Source organism: Scomber scombrus, unplaced genomic scaffold (genome assembly GCF_963691925.1).
Source record: "Scomber scombrus unplaced genomic scaffold, fScoSco1.1 SCAFFOLD_124, whole genome shotgun sequence".
In the NCBI taxonomy this organism is placed as follows: Eukaryota; Metazoa; Chordata; class Actinopteri; order Scombriformes; family Scombridae; genus Scomber; species Scomber scombrus.
This window is the reverse complement of record NW_026910557.1, coordinates 33,609-49,656: the sequence shown is the minus strand read 5'-3', so window position 1 is coordinate 49,656 and position 16,048 is coordinate 33,609. Positions and strand designations below refer to the sequence as shown.

Here is a 16,048-nt window from a genome sequence, read left to right as displayed (position 1 = left end):
TCCCAAAGTGTCAGAAAGTGTTGAAATATATACAAGAACGTACACCTGAGCCTGTATTTATCTCATCATCACATACTGTAAATATCATCAAGGAGGATGGATGGAAGGAAGGAAGGAAGGGATGAAGGAAGGATGGAAGGATGGAAGGAAGGAAGGAAGGAAGGAAGGAAGGAAGCGATGAAGGAAGGAAGGATGGAAGGAAGGAAAGATGGAAGGAAGGATGGAAGGAAAGAAAGAAGGAAGGAAGGGAAGGAGGGAGGGAGGAGGGAAGGAAGGGAGGAAAGGAAAGGAAGGAAAGGAGGAAGGAAGGGAAGGAGGGAGGGAGGAGGGAAGGAAGGGAGGAAGGGTTTGTTTCATTATCTGAGCTGCGTTCACTGACACTTTGGGAGTCGGGAAAGTTTCAGAAATTATATATTATATACAAGAACCCACAGCTGAGCGTCTATTTATCTCATCATCACATACTGTAAATATCATAAAGGAGGATGGAAGGAAGGAAGGAAGGAAGGAAGGAAGGAAGGAAGGAAGGGATGGAGGAAGGATGGAAGGAAGGAAGGAAGGAAGGAAGGAAGGAAGGAAGGAAGGAAGGAAGGGATGAAGGAAGGAAGGATGGAAGGAAGGAAAGATGGAAGGAAGGATGGAAGGAAAGAAAGAAGGAAGGAAGGGAAGGAGGGAGGGAGGAGGGAAGGAAGGGAGGAAAGGAAAGGAAGGAAAGGAGGAAGGAAGGGAAGGAGGGAGGGAGGAGGGAAGGAAGGGAGGAAGGGTTTGTTTCATTATCTGAGCTGCGTTCACTGACACTTTGGGAGTCGGGAAAGTTTCAGAAAAGTGTCGAATTATATACAAGAACCCACAGCTGAGCATCTATTTATCTCATCATCACATACTGTAAATATCATAAAGGAGGATGGAAGGAAGGAAGGAAGGAAGGAAGGAAGGAATGAAGGAAGGATGGAAGGAAGGGAGGAAGGAAGGAAGGAAGGAAGGAAGGAAGGAAGGATGGAAGGAAGGGAGGAAGGAAGGAGGGATGGAAGAAAGGGAGGAAGGAAGGAAGGAAAGATGGAAGGAAGGGATGAAGGAAGGATGGAAGGAAGGGAGGAAGGAAGGATGGAAGAAAGGGAGGAAGGAAGGAAGGAAGGAAGAAAGGGAAGAAGGAAAGATGAAAGGTAGGAGGGAAACAAAAGGGAGAAGGAAGGATGGAAGGAAAGGAAGGAAGGAAAGAAGGAAGGAAGGAAGGAAGGAAGGAAGGAATGAAGGAAGGAGGGAAGAAAAGAGAGAAGGAAGGAAGGAAGGACGGAAGGAAAGGAAGAAAGGAAGGAAGGATGAAGGAAGGACGGAAGGAAGGAAGGGAGGGAGGAAAGATGGAAGGAAGGAAAGATGGAAGAAAGGAAGGGAGGAAGGAAGGAAGGAAAGATGGAAGGAAAGAGGGAAGAAAAGAGAGAAGGAAGGAAGGAAGGAAAGATGGAAGGAAGGAGGGAAGAAAAGAGAGAAGAAAGGAAGGAAACACAGGAAGGAAAGTGGGCCGGATTGGACCCTTCTTAAATCTAGGCTGTAATACGTGTCCCACGTTTCTTACGTGTCTGCAGTTTCCATGGAGACCCCACCTGTGTTTGCTCATATGGGGTTTAAGTGGGATCAGAGTGCAGCTTAGCCCACTTACATCCCTTATGGGCTCATACAGTCGGCCCTTACTGTTTACTGAAAACATGGGACCTGCAAAATGTGCCCAGTTCGAGCCCATGACCACTCAGTACCCACGTAGCCCACATGGACCTGCTGGCTGGGTTTGCACCAATAACATTTAGAAAGTAGAGAAGGACTCTACTGAGCATGCTCAATGGGCCCAATAAACAGAGAAGCAAGGAAGAAGGAAGGAAGGGAGGAAGGGAGGAAGGAAGGAAGGAAGGAAGGAAGGAAGGAAGGAAGGAAAGGAGGGAGGAAGGGAGAAAGGAAAGAGGAAGGGAGGAAGGAAGGAGGGAGGGAAGGAAGGAAGGAGGGAAGGAAGGATGGACGGAGGAAAGAAGGAAGGAAAGAAGGAAGGGAAGAAAGAGAGAGGAAGGAAAGAAAGAGAGAAGGAGGGAGGGAGGAAGGACAGACGGAAGGAAGGAAGGAAGGAAGGAAGGAAGGAAAGAAGGAACAGTCAAAACAGACGGGGTCAGTTTGACCCGGTAGGACGACACGAAGGTTAAAAGACTTCCACAGGAACGAATGTGGAGCCTTTTTTTTTAGTTTTGTTGCATATATCTGTGGCTCATGGTCGGGTTGTGTGTGTTTCTGCTGCAGATCATCTGGTTCAGATCATCTCTAAATCTCACCTGGAGACGTGTCAGTACCTGAGGGAGGAGATGCAGCAGATGAGCTGGCAGAACTTCCTGCAGGACGAGGTGGAGACCTTCCAGAGCAAGGTGGGTCAACCTGTTAGTGACATCAGGGGGGTTTAACACTCCTGTTGTCCTCGAGTCGAGGAAGGAAGGGAGGAAGGAATGAAAATAGGGAAGGAAGAAAGGGAGGGAGGAAGGAAGGGAGGATGGAAGGGAGGAAGGAAAATAGGGAGGGATGAAGGAAAGAAAGGAGGGAAGGAAGGAAGGAAATGAGGGAGGAAGGAAGGAAAGGAGGAAGGAAGGGAGGAAAGGAGGGAGGAAGGAAGGAAGGGGGGAGGAAGGAAGGAAGGGAGTAAGAAGGAAGATGGAAGGGAGGAAGGGTGGAAGAAGGATGGAAGAAGGAAGGAAGGAAGGAAGGAAAGGAGGGAGGAAGGAAGGAAAGGAGGAAGGAAGGGAGGAAGAAGGAAGGAAAGAAGGGAGAAGGAAGGACAGGTGGAGGAAGGAAGGGAGGAAGAAGGAAGGAAACGAGGGAGGAAGGAAGGAGGGGGGGAGGAAGGAATGGAGGCAAGGAAGGAAGGAGGGAGGGAGGGAGAAAGGAAGGGAGGAAGGTAGGGGGAGGAAAGAAAGAGAGAAGGAAGGACGGAGGAAAGAAGGAAATGAAAGGAGGAAGGAAGGACAGAAGGAAGGAAGAAAGGGTGATGGAGGAAGGAAAGAAGGAAGGGAGGAAAGAGAGAGGAAGGAACGAAAGAGAGAAGGAGGGAGGGAGGAAAGTAGGAAATGAAAGAAGGAGGGAGGGAGGAAGGACAAAAGGAAGGAAGAAAGGGGGATGGAGGAAAGAAAGAAGGAAGGGAGGAAAGAGAAAAGGAGGGAGGGAAGAATGACAGACGGAAGGAAGGAAGGGAGGAAAGAGAGGAAGGGAGGAAAGAGAGAAGGAGGGAGGGAGGCACTTTAATGACATCTTGCTGTGTGTCTTTTGTGTATTTTTTAAAATCTTGCTCTTTAATCCCAAATTCACTTTAACTTCCCTTCAGTTCGGTTCCTTCTCTTTTTGTTACCTAAGCATCGTCTCTGTTGTGTTGCAGCCGCGGGAGGTGATGTGGCAGATCTGTGCCGTGAAGATCACCGAGGCCATCCAGTACGTGGTGGAGTTCGCCAAACGTATCGACGGCTTCATGGATCTCTGTCAGAACGACCAGATAGTGCTGCTGAAAGCGGGTAAGAGACATTAACACTGTAGGGTCTTCTAATGGTCAGCACTTGGGTTCTCATAGTGCTGCATGTTTCCATACTTCTCAGTGTGAACAAACTTATGACCTCAGAATATTAAATACTAGGGATGGGCATTTGATGAATTTCCTTGATCGATAATCGGGGAAATTAAAAATGCCATGAAAATAGTTCAGTTCAGTTCAGTTCAGTTCAGTTGCTTTTATTGTCCCCTAAGGGAAACTTGACTTGCAGACAGGTTAAAAAAATAGACAACCATCAAAAACATAATCACATTTTAAACAAGACACAAGCAACAATCAAGTCTGGCTGAATTGAAACCACTAAGAAAATCATTTAAAACTGTGATTCAGTATTGTGCAAATTTAGCAGGGTTATTGCTCTGGGGACAAAGGAGTTTCTGGCCCTGTTACATTTGTAAAATACAATTAAATCTTCATTCCAAGAATAACTTATAGTCCAACAACAATCCTCTTAGGCAAGACAGTTAAAGTTCAACTGTTTAACTGTTAACAAAAAAAGGTAAGCAGTGCTCCTGACCCACAGGCTCCTGAAAACAGCTGACCCTGAAGCTCAGAGCCAAACCTCTTCACATATCAATTACTACAGTGCTCCTAAACACAACTGAGCCTCATATCTAACATTAACTTAATAAAAAAGCATGATATTACTCAGGGCTGACAGATTTTGCCGAAATGTAACTTTAAACGACTCCAAAATGCATCAAGCCGAGAGAGAAAGAGGGAGAGATTGGACAAATGGAAGGAAGGAAGGAAGGAAGGAAGGGAGGATGGAAGGAATGAAGGGAGGAAGGAAGGGCAGATGGAAGTAAGGAAGGAATGGAAGAAGGGCAGATGGAAGGAAGGAAGGAAAAGAAGACAGGGAGGAAGTAAAGTGAAGGACAGACGCAAGGAAGGAAAAGAGGAAGAAGGAAACTGGGCCGGATTGGACCTCACGATGGGCCGGTTCTGGCCCACAGGCCGCATGTTTGACACCCCTGTTTTACAGCTTCTACTAATCAAGGCTTTCTCCTAATACCTGAAACACTCAAACTAAATAAAAAATAAACTAAAACTACTTCATCACTTGTTAAAACTCACTAAAACTAACTGAACTACAGTATAATAACCCTGTTTTAGACCCAGTCCAGGCAGCTAAGTGAGCTAACTCCATTGTCCTTTATGAGCAGAGTCCAATCTGTTATTCTCATCAGATTTGTTTCACCTGTTGAAACTTTATCTGACGTTGAGTTTAAAGGACACACGGGAAGAAATGGAGAAGTGGAAACCATCTTCTCTGCAGAGTTAATGTGCAGTGATTGATTAACCCGATGAATCAGTTAATCATTAAATCACTGTGACATCATCTGGTGACACATTAATCATTGGTGTTTCCTCTCCGCCAGGCTCTCTGGAGGTCGTCTTCGTCCGGATGTGTCGGGTGGTGTTCGACTCTCAGAACAACACCGTCTACTTCGACGGGAAGTTCGCCGGTCCCGAAGTCTTCAAAGCTTTAGGTGAGACTCCCTGATGTCACTTCCTGTCACAGAAAGAGTCCAAAATAATAACAGCTGTCACGTCTCATAAACACAACATGAGCCGATTTAACCCTCCTGTCGTCCTCGAGTCAAGGAAGGAAGGGAGGAATAAGGAAGGATGGAAGGGAGGAAGAAGGAAGGAAAGGAAGGAGAAAGGAAAGGAGGGAGGGAGGAAGGAAGGAAGAGAGGAAGGAAGAAGGAAGGAAAGGAGGGAGGAAGGTAGGAGGGAGGGAAGAAAGAAGGAAGAGAGGAAGGAAAGGAAGGAAGGAAGGAGGGAGCAAAGGAAAGGAGGAAGGAAAGGAAGGAAGGAAGGTAGGTAGGAGGGAGGGTGGAAAGAAGTAAGAGAGGAAGGAAGAATGAAGGAAAGGAGGGAGGGGAGTAAGGAAGGAGGGAAGGAAGGAAAGGAGGGGAGGAAGGAAGGGAGCAAAGGAAAGAAGGAAGAGAGGAAGGAAAGGAAGGAGGGAGCAAAGGAAAGGAGAGAGGAAAGAAGGAAGGAAGGAAGGTAGGAGGGAGGGAGGAAAGAAGGAAGGAAGGAGAGAGGGAGAAAGAAAAAAGGAAGGGAGGAAGGAAGGAAAGAAGGACAGAGGAATGAAGGAAGGGAGGAAGGTAGGAGGGAGGAAAGAAACGAAGGAAGGAAAGAAGGAAGGAAGAAAGAGAGAAGGAGGGAGGGAGGACAGACAGAAGGAAGGAAGGGAAGGGAGGAAGAAGTAACAGTCAAAACAGACGGGGTGAATTTGACCCGGGAAGACGACGCGAAGGTTATGATCAGTGGGAGATTTGACTTTTCTCAAGCTGCTCCTCTTATCAGTGGAGGAAAGTCACAAAGTACATTTTACTAAGTACATTACTGAGTTATTTTATGCTACTTTATACTTCTCCTCACATTTCAGAGGAATATTGAACTTTCCTACTAAACTACATTTGTCTCACAGTTGATTTCAAGTAAAACAGCTGATATATTTTACACATTATAATGACATTAGATCACTTTGAATACACTAAAGCATGGTTCGAAATTACCTTGAAGAGGACACGATCTAACTTGAAAGCTCCTAAGAGACGTTTAGGGGGAAGTCGTGCTGCATCGGAAAACATGGGTCCCCCAAAAAAGCCCCTGTGTAATTCGAACAGTGCAAAGGGTCAGTGACACAGTGTCCAGCGATGTCTCCAGTTTGCTTTTGTGTCTAAAAATGTTGAGCTTGTTGAGATATTTGAGATGCTGGAGCCATTATCAAGCAAATGGAGAGACAGCTAGTACATCAGAACTGTATTTAAATACAATAATTGAATAATGTATTTTGTCACAGTCCTGCAATGATTGCATGGGGCAAATATTAGCTCAGCAGCCAACTAATTTACTACATGTTTAGTTGTAGCTGCTTCATTTACTCGTCATTGTTGCAGCTTTTTTTTATCTTTTTAACTGTATATAAGAAATGGACGTAACATCTGTCACCCATTGGTTTGTGGACTGCTGCTCGGAGGCCAATAGTATCGGATCTGAGCAGCGCCATCTTGAAAATTTCAGGTGCATGCTGGGAAAAATAAAAACACAGATTCTACTTATATGGGCATCAGGAGGAGCATGAGGCGCCCTCCTGAACCTGTGAACCAATCAACCTGTCAATCACCACGTAGCCACGCCCTAATGCATACCCTGCTTTATCGTCACATATAAAATCAGGGAGGCCAAAATGTCCCAAATGAACATCATACTGCATTGAAGAAGGCTTTAAACTAGCGATTGAGACCATAAACACATTTGAAAACGTTACTGAGGTTAGAAATCAAGTGAGAAGTTGGTGAATTCTCCATTGACTTGTATAGAGACGGAAGTCCTTTTGACACCAAAACGGTCGCCCCCTGGTGGCCTTTTGATAGAATGCAGTTTTAAGTTACTTCCGCGTTGGCCTCATTTCAGAGGACCGGAGCTCCCCGCTTGGTTTTGAAGCAGTGAGATGATGAGATAAGAATAGAATATTTATTTATTTATTTATTTGTCACATACAAATTGTGGAAGTGTATGATACTCACTGTTTCCCTCTGTGTCTGTGTGTGTTTGTGTGTTACCAGGTTGTGACGACTTGATCACAGCAGTGTTTGACTTTGCTAAAAGCCTGTGCTCGCTGCATCTGTCCGAGGACGAGCTCGCTCTCTTCTCAGCGTTCGTTCTGCTGTCTGCAGGTACGTTTATTTTACCGTAATGACTCAAACAGACGGGTTTATTTTACTGTAATGGTTCAAATAGAAAGGTTTATTTTACTGTAATGGTTCAAATAGAAAGGTTTATTTTACTGTAATGGTTCAAATAGAAGGGTTTATTCTACCGTAATGACTCAAATAGAAGGGTTTATTTTACCGTAATGACTCAAACAGAAGGGTTTATTTTACAGTAATGGCTGAAATAGAAGGGTTTTATTCTACCGTAATGGCTCAAATAGAAGGTTTTTTTTTTTACCGTAATGGCTCAAATAGAAGGGTTTATTCTACCGTAATGGCTCAAACAGAAGGGTTTATTTTACCGTAATGACTCAAATAGAAGGGTTTATTTTACCGTAATGGCTCAAATAGAAGGGTTTATTCTACCGTAATGGCTCAAATAGAAGGATTTATTTTACCGTAATGACTCAAATAGAAGGGTTTACTTTACCGTAATGGCTCAAATAGAAGGGTTTATTTTACCGTAATGGCTCAAACAGAAGGGTTTATTTTACCGTAATGAATCAAACAGAAGGGTTATTTTATCGTAATGACTCAAATAGAAGGGTTTATTTTACCGTAATGGCTCAAACAGAAGGGTTTATTCTACCGTAATGACTCAAACAGAAGGGTTTATTTTTACCGTAATGACTCAAACAGAAGGGTTTATTTCACCGTAATGGCTCAAATAGAAGGGTTTATTTTACCGTAATGCTCAAATAGAAGACGACTTCTCCTTTTTCCAGCAGGTGTTTATGCATAAATGCTTTTTGAAGATGCAACACTCTGTCACACTGTCCTCTGTCTTTATCACAGTTATTATTCATTTAGGTAATTTAGAGATTGTAAAAGAAACATTGTAAAAGTTTATAGACTGTGACGCTGCCATCCGGTGTTGTTGTTGTTGTACAATGATGAAGTAGAAAAAAAAGAAAAAGAAAAGTCAGAGTCGACTCAGAAGCTCGACTGATGATTCAAATCAGTAATGTTTAGGGGGCAGACCTGTCTGTCTTTCTAACCAACACAATCTGAACAAGCATGTGTGTGTGGTTTTGTGTGGGTGTGTGTGGTTCTCTGGGTGTGTGTGTGTGTGTGTGTGTGGTTCTCTGGGTGTGTGTGTGTTTGTTGTGTGTGTGTGTGTGTTGTGTGTGTGTGTGTGCAGACCGGACGTGGCTGCAGGAGAAGCTGCAGGTGGAGAAGCTGCAGCAGAAGACTCAGCTGGCTCTGCAACACGTCCTGCAGAAGAACCAGAGAGAGGACGGAGTGCTGAACAAGGTACACACACACACACACACACACACACACACACACACACACACACACACACACACACACACACACACACACAAAACATACCTTAAATAATTAATTAGTTTTCTGTATTTTTCTTCAACCAAACCAACATAGAACTAATCTACTAACACATATTGTGTGTTTATCAAAGCTTGATATATATAATTTATGCTCATAATAAAGGAACATTTATTTTTGGTCACTGTGTCTGTCATGTATGTTGTTTATGTGAAGCTATATTCAGCACTTTTAGCCCAAGACAAATTTCCTTCGGGACAATAAAGTTAATCTTATCTTATGTAACTCAGCACTTTGGCTCATTGATATGTTTATAGTCATTTCAAAACAACGCATGTTTACAGTTTACAGTTTACTTGTTAGTAGATCAGTTCATTGTTGGATTTGTTAATAAAAAAGAAAAACGTAGGAAATATCTTCACCCTAAAAATATAATGATTAACATTATGGGGACTTTTTTATGGGGATTTTTGTCCCCACAAAGCAGGCGAGTCCCCACAATGTGAGTGTGTGATTTTTTTGTGAGTCCCCACAATGTCAGGAAAACAAGAACACACTATATATATATATGAGAATTAGGATCTAAACATAAACATAAGTCAGGATGCATACATGTACAGTAAGTCAGACCATTTTGAGGCCCATACATTTAAAGAGTGACCTCACGCTGCCATCTGGTGGACAGATTGTGAAATGCAACTCATATTTCCTACACATTCAGAATCATTTGAACTCAGCAGCAAAAGATAATAATAATAAATCCATCTATTAAACAGAGCTGCTGTTTTTATGTCTGCAGAGAAACATTCAGACAGTTTCAGCTTCTCTTCATCAGCTGTTAGTTTATAATAAATATCTGATGAACCTGATCTGTTAATGTTTACTCTTTTCTTTTGTCTCCTTCTTTGTTTCTTCTCTACTCCTGTTTCTTTCTTCCTCTCTTCCTTTTTTTCTTTCCTCTCTTGTTTCTTATTCTCCTCCTTTCCTCTCCTCTGCTTTCTCCGACTTTGCCCTCTCGTTTTCTCTCCTCCCTTATTTCATCTCCTCCTCTCCTCTCTTGGTTCCTCCTCTCCTCCTCTCTCCTTCTCTTCTCCTCTTCCTCTCCTCCCCCCCTCCTTTCCTCTCTTCCTCTCCTCTCCTCTCTTGTTTCCTCTCCTCCTCTCCTCTCCTCTCTTGTTTCCTCTCCTCTCCTCTCTTGTTTCCTATGCTCCTCCTTTCCTCTCTTCCTTTCCTCTCCTCTCTCGTTTCCTCTCCTCCTCTCCCCCTCTCATTTCCTCTCCTCCTCTCCTCTCTTGTTTCCTTTCTTCCCCTCTCTTATCCTCTCTCTTCTCCTCCTCCTCTCCTCTCCTCCGTTCTCTTGTTTCCTCTCCTCTCCTCTCGTTTCCTGTCCTCCCCTCTCTTATCCTCTCTCTTCTCCTCCTCTCCTCCTCCTCCTCCTCTCCTCCTCTCTCCCTCTCCTCTTCTCCTCCTCCTCTCCTCCTCAGCTCAGATTCAAGGTGTCAGCGTTGCGTTCCCCTCTGCAGTCGTCACACAGAGAAGCTCTCAGCGTTCAGAGCCGTTTATCCCGACATCGTTCGGACACACTTCCCTCCTCTTTATAAGGAGCTGTTTGGAGCTGACCTCACTCTGCAGCCTGATGACTGACCGGTGAACACACACACACACACACACCTACACACACACACACACACACACACACACACACACACACACAAGGAGCCGACAGACTTTAAACAGCGATGGAGATCAGGACGATGAAGCGGCTACTGCACTCCTCCTGGACAGGCTGAGAGCTGCTGGACACAAAGAGACTTTAACTCCTCTTCTCCTCCTCCTCCTCCTCCTCCTCCTCCTCCCATGGCTCTGGGTTTGGATGCTGTGAGGACTCAGGTGGCCCCCTCTACACCTGCTTTAACACACATCTGGTATCAGACTCAGCTCTGACGTCACCTCTTCTTCTAACAGTTACTTTAAATTTTAAGTGAAATGAATAAAATCTGAGTTCAGTAGATGCTGCTTGGTAGTTTGGTGAGCTGCTATCACTCACCACCCTGTACACAAAAAAGTTAAAGCTGCCCTGTGAAGTTTTGTGAAGTTTAAATTCAGAATTACTCATCAAAGCTCGACGTTTGAATCCTTAAAGTCAAATAAGCATTTTTGCTCCTGAAAACATTTGCAAACCTGATTTTAAATCCTGAATTATTTACATCTTCTCCTCTTTCTTCTTCACTGCCTCAAGTGGCAAAAAGTCAATAACGGCCCTTTAACCCTTTACATACTGTTCATATTCTCTCCTCACAGTTTGTCCTCCTCATAAAAAGTGTCTATACCAAATGTTGAACCACAGATGTGTTTAGAAAGCATCAATAGTCATGTTTCAGAGAGCAGAGAGAGTGTATTTTTTAGCTTTTACACCACTAAACATCTCCTATCACACAATATCATGTCCTATTTTACCTCAGACATGAAAATATAACATAGCAATAATGATTGAAATGTCTCTTTTTGGTAGTTTTGAGTCACTTTAGTCACTCCATCTCTACGTTACCATGGTAACTAGATGGCAGCTGTCACTCAAACTAACTGCAGGTTGTTTTTTAGTCATTTTTTCATCTCTTTTTGGTGGTTAAATGTTATTTAATGTTAAATGAAAATGAGCAGAACTTTATGGAGCTGTGGGGTTTATTGTATAACCATTAGAGCCATCAGTCTTCACTGCTACATCATAAAAAGAAATCCTCATAACTACTATCTTATTAAAACTATTAACTATTCATTTCACTAAAACACATGTCAATAGATACGGAGACAATCTGACCCAGAACAGCCTCAATGGACAAACATTTGTAGCACCGATACAAAAGTAGAACATTTAAAATATTTGCATTGTTTTGCATTTTGGGCCACTTTAGGAAAAGTCACCAAATTTCAAATATCATTGTTTTTACAGCTGATAAATGTGACTAGAACAGTATGTAAAGGGTTAAACCTCCACCTTTATGTTATTCTGCAGGTTAACTAATGTTCTGCTGTTCATCATAAACATTAGTAGTTCAGAGATCCACTCAAACAAAACTCAGAAACTCAACAGGGTAACTTTAACTTTATGAAGCAGTTTCTACTCAGAGCAGCTAATATGATAAAACGTCCTCCACTCTGAGCTCTCGGCTCTCCGTATCCTCCACCATCAGAAACATCTACACAGTTTACAATCGGCTAAAAGTTCAAAATGTTTAGTTTCTGTTCAAATGTTGCTCAAATCTCAACATCTTACAGCTGAAATACACCAGAAACAGATGTGACTCATCATGTAGGCGTTTGTGGTTTTTATATGAAACACATGCAGAGTGATAATGCAGTTGGTTATGCAGCGTGTCGTTTTCGTGTCGTTATATGTCATGTTTACCTGTTAGGGCGGCATGAAGTCACACAAAGAGAGAGAGAAAGAAAGAAAAAGAAAAAGTCCAAACCACAAAAATCGAGATGAGTGGCACGACGTTTGGGTTTCGTGGGTCAGTGTGGCAGTTTCAGTTGCTTTGCTTTGACTTTGCTGCGGCAGACGTGTCAAGCTGCATCCGTGCCTGCTGGATTTTCAGCTGTTACACCCAATTATTGTGTGTGTTTGAGGGAGAGGGAGAAGGAGGGGGGGAGGGGTTTCCACATCATATTAACTGAGTCATATTTGTCTTGTATCATCTGCTCTATGTCTCTGCATTATTTTAGATATAATTCCCCCAAATTCAGTCTGTCAACAAGGATTTTGAAATACAGTTTTAAGAGTTGGTGCAATGTTAAGCCAAACCTTATAGCTAATATTTGGATTTGCACTCAAAGACATGGTTTTTTTTTTGGGTGTTTGAGCGTCTCTGTGCAGAATGATGCATGCACAGAGTTTATTTTCACATTTATCTCCTAAAGATACGAAAGTTTCTCTCAGTTTAACACGTGTACTACGATCATGATTTGTGACATCACAGCTAGTTCAGAGCCAATCGTGATCCAGTATGCAATTTTAAACCAGTGTGTATGTGTGGAAACTTGAAGCCTGCAGGTCACAAATGATGAGAATGATCAAAAATGAACAATATTTACATGTTTAAATATCCTAGATGTTTTTTAATGAAGTAGAAGAAGATGCCATTTTAAGAATTTTAACAAGGTAATTGAACCTTTTTTTGTGGGAAAACTGTATTAGACAAAAAATATTTATGTGTTTTAAGACTTATTTGAAGGAAAAACCTGCTGTTTCCTGTTTGTAATCAGCAGTAAAATGTTTCTATGGTACAATTTCAGCAGCAGAACTTTAACATTATCCTTCATGATTCTGCTTGTTTTACTCCAAGATTGTTTTTCATCATCCATGTTTGCATTTATCCTCTTCCTCCTCCTGCCTTCATCCTCCAGCAAACATCAGCATCAAACACAGCAGGCAGCAGGAGTCTCTAACCAGCAGTTAGTCTGTAGCACCATCTAGTGGCTCTGACAGGGAAGTGCAGGTTGTTTTCTCTCCTCTGGCTCTTTAAATTTAATTTGTTTTAAAACAGTTTTTATGTTGAAGTAAAAACACTCAGTCCTTCAGAGGAGGACACAGAGCTGCAGGGCAATCATTCATTATCAAATTATTCAGTTCAATAAGTTATATATCCATTAAAGGGCAACTGTATGCAGCAGTTAGCAACCTTTATCTACAGACTCACAAGATGCAAGATTCCTTTTATTGTCATTCAGCAAAGCATCAAAGATGTAAAGCAGAACAAAATTAGGAGCAAAGTTATGTTAAAAACACAGATAAAATAAATTTAAATAGATAAGAACTGAATAAATAATTTCCATAATTAAAGAATTAATATAGTTAAAAACAATCAAATAAATCAAAGGCTATTCATGTAAAAAAACTAAAATGAAACATCTGTAAACATCGGATAAATTGCTTTGTCTATAAAATATTGGAAACATCTATAAATTGCTCATCACAGTATATAATAGTCTCAGGTGACATCTTCTAATTATAATAATGATAATTTGGTATAGCACTTTACAAAAAATATAAAATAACAGATCAAGGTGGAATGAAAGAATTGAAAATATCAACTGTAAAAATAAAATAAAACAACTCTCCAAAATCCGAAGATATTCAGTTTACAGTAAAAACAGAGAAGAAGCTTGAAGCAGATATTTGGCATAAAAATGACATTTGCAGAGTAGTTCCCAACCTGGAAGTCTTTAAGTTTTTCTGTCTTATTACTTATTATTTCTGAATGTTCTGCTTCTAAATGAGACACATCAGAGGAAACATCAGTCATCATCCTTTCGTTAACTTTCTCATAACTCATCATCACAGATTCATTCAGCTTCGTTACAGCAATAACAACAATAGAGACAAAAAAACACAGAACCTATGCAGAGTGAAGAGATGAAGATTTGTTGCACTACAGAGTCAATCTACTTGCCGAACCTTTGTGTGTTAGTCTAGTCTAGTGTGTGTGAACATTTAGTTACATGTTGCAATGAGGAGCAACAGATCTTTCATCCTTCATTACAGCTGGATATGAGACACATTACAGGAGGATTAAAGCAGGAATAATCAACCTGCTTTATAATAAATGTACAGGAGTTTGTCTGGGTGGAAATTAAAGATAATACAGCTCATAGTGACAGACAGAAGCATGTCTAATCCAGGATAGGTTTGTCTTGATACAATACATGCCATTTGAAGTTAAAACTGGAAATGTTACAGCAACCAAGACCAATTTCCATGTACATATAATGGCAGTAGTATTGTATAGTATCAGTATTGTGTTAAGCCACACCTTCAACTATCCTTTAAAGGTGTGTTCACCATGTTTCAGCCAATAGACGACAGAAGGTAGACTCCGAACCAAGTTTACAGGAACATGCATCCTGATAACATCTTGTGTATCAACGTGTATTCAGATAACATATCAACGAAAATCTAACCTTCTAGAGTAACATGATCATCCCTCTGGAGCCTTTTCTGTCCCTGTGTTTAAACTCTTCTACTTTCCTCCTCAGCAACTCATTAAATTAGGTTTCCCACTATTTTTCCCATATTTCTTGCCAGCTAAACAATGTTGTTATTGGCTGATTGTGTGACTCTTTCTTATCGTTGTCAGGTGACGTCAGCAGTAAATGCGACAGAAGCTTCAGTCAGGGTTTTTTTTTAAGGATTGATACCAATCAGCAGGTCTTTACGCATACAATGATATAAAATATAGATCGTATATATTTCATTGTTAAAGTTACAGGTTGTATCTTGTTGTATTTCATTATGCTTTTCAGAATAAGCAAAAGGTGTCTTTTTTTAAACCTTCAACATCAGGATTAATAGTCAGCCAATTTGGAGTAATAACACCAATCAATAAATATCATCATGTTTCGCCACCTGCTTCATCTCACAACATCCGTCTCAAGGTCCAAAGCACAATAATAATAGAAATCTGTATATTTGGCAAATAATGAACATGCCTTTTTAGCCATAACTGAATGTCAAGCAATAATGTAAATGTTGTATATTTATCTTTGTGTATAGTTTGAAAATATGGCATGTTGATGCAGATTCTAATTTATAAGATTTAATTTGGAGGTTTTCTTTTGAATCCTGCGTGTTTATTGTTTTGAAGTCATCACGTATGCAGATGACACACTTTTCTCCCTTCATGTCGACTTATCGGTTTGGCCATTGTTCTGTAAGTAACTTTATTGATTATTCTGTACAGGCCACTGCTCTGGATGCCTACTGAGCATCAGACTTTGTATCCGTTGATTGATATGCATCATTATGTATAATATCTGGTTTGATATGTACTGCTCTCCTCTAGGTAATAGTTTAGTTGCAGAGAGAGCAGCATTTTTTTGTGCTTTTAATATGCGTATGGTGCTAGGTTACCTTTTGTTTAGCAGGGTCTTGATTTTAACAACTATGCCACATTCTATGTTTCTTCACAGGGTAACATAATAAAAGGGAAAATTCAGTTTTTAAACAACCTGGCAGTCACAACATTTTCAGAATATTTACGGTTATATGTTAAAAATCTTTACTGGCTTTGTTTCAAACAACCAATTTGTGTAATTGCTCATATTGCTTTGCTCAGAGGCTTCAATTATTCTCTGGTGACCAAAATATTAATGATGTAATTCGGTTGGAAGAACTACAGACTGACAGTAAAACACGTGTTGTAAAAGAGACATATTTTAGGGAAGTTTGATATTGGTGAAAAATGCCTATTGGGTATTTTTGGCAATGTTGCTTAACCTTTGTGTCGTCCTCACGGGTCAAATTGACCCCGTCTGTTTTGACTGTTCCTTCTTTCCTCCCTTCCTTCCTTCCATCTGTCCTTCTTCCTCCTTTCCTTCCTCCATCCCCCTTTCTTCCTTCTTTCTGTCCTTCCTTCCTCCCTCCCTCCTTCCTTCCTTCCTTCCTCACTTCCTTCTTTCC

The 16,048-nt window shown here is 41.5% G+C and overlaps 1 pseudogene; it reads left to right on the top strand.

The window, feature by feature from the left end:
- Positions 1–10,236, top strand: part of LOC133977105 (nuclear receptor ROR-alpha A-like) — a 12,843-nt pseudogene extending 2,607 nt beyond the window's left edge.
- Positions 10,237–16,048: the final 5,812 nt, after the last annotated feature.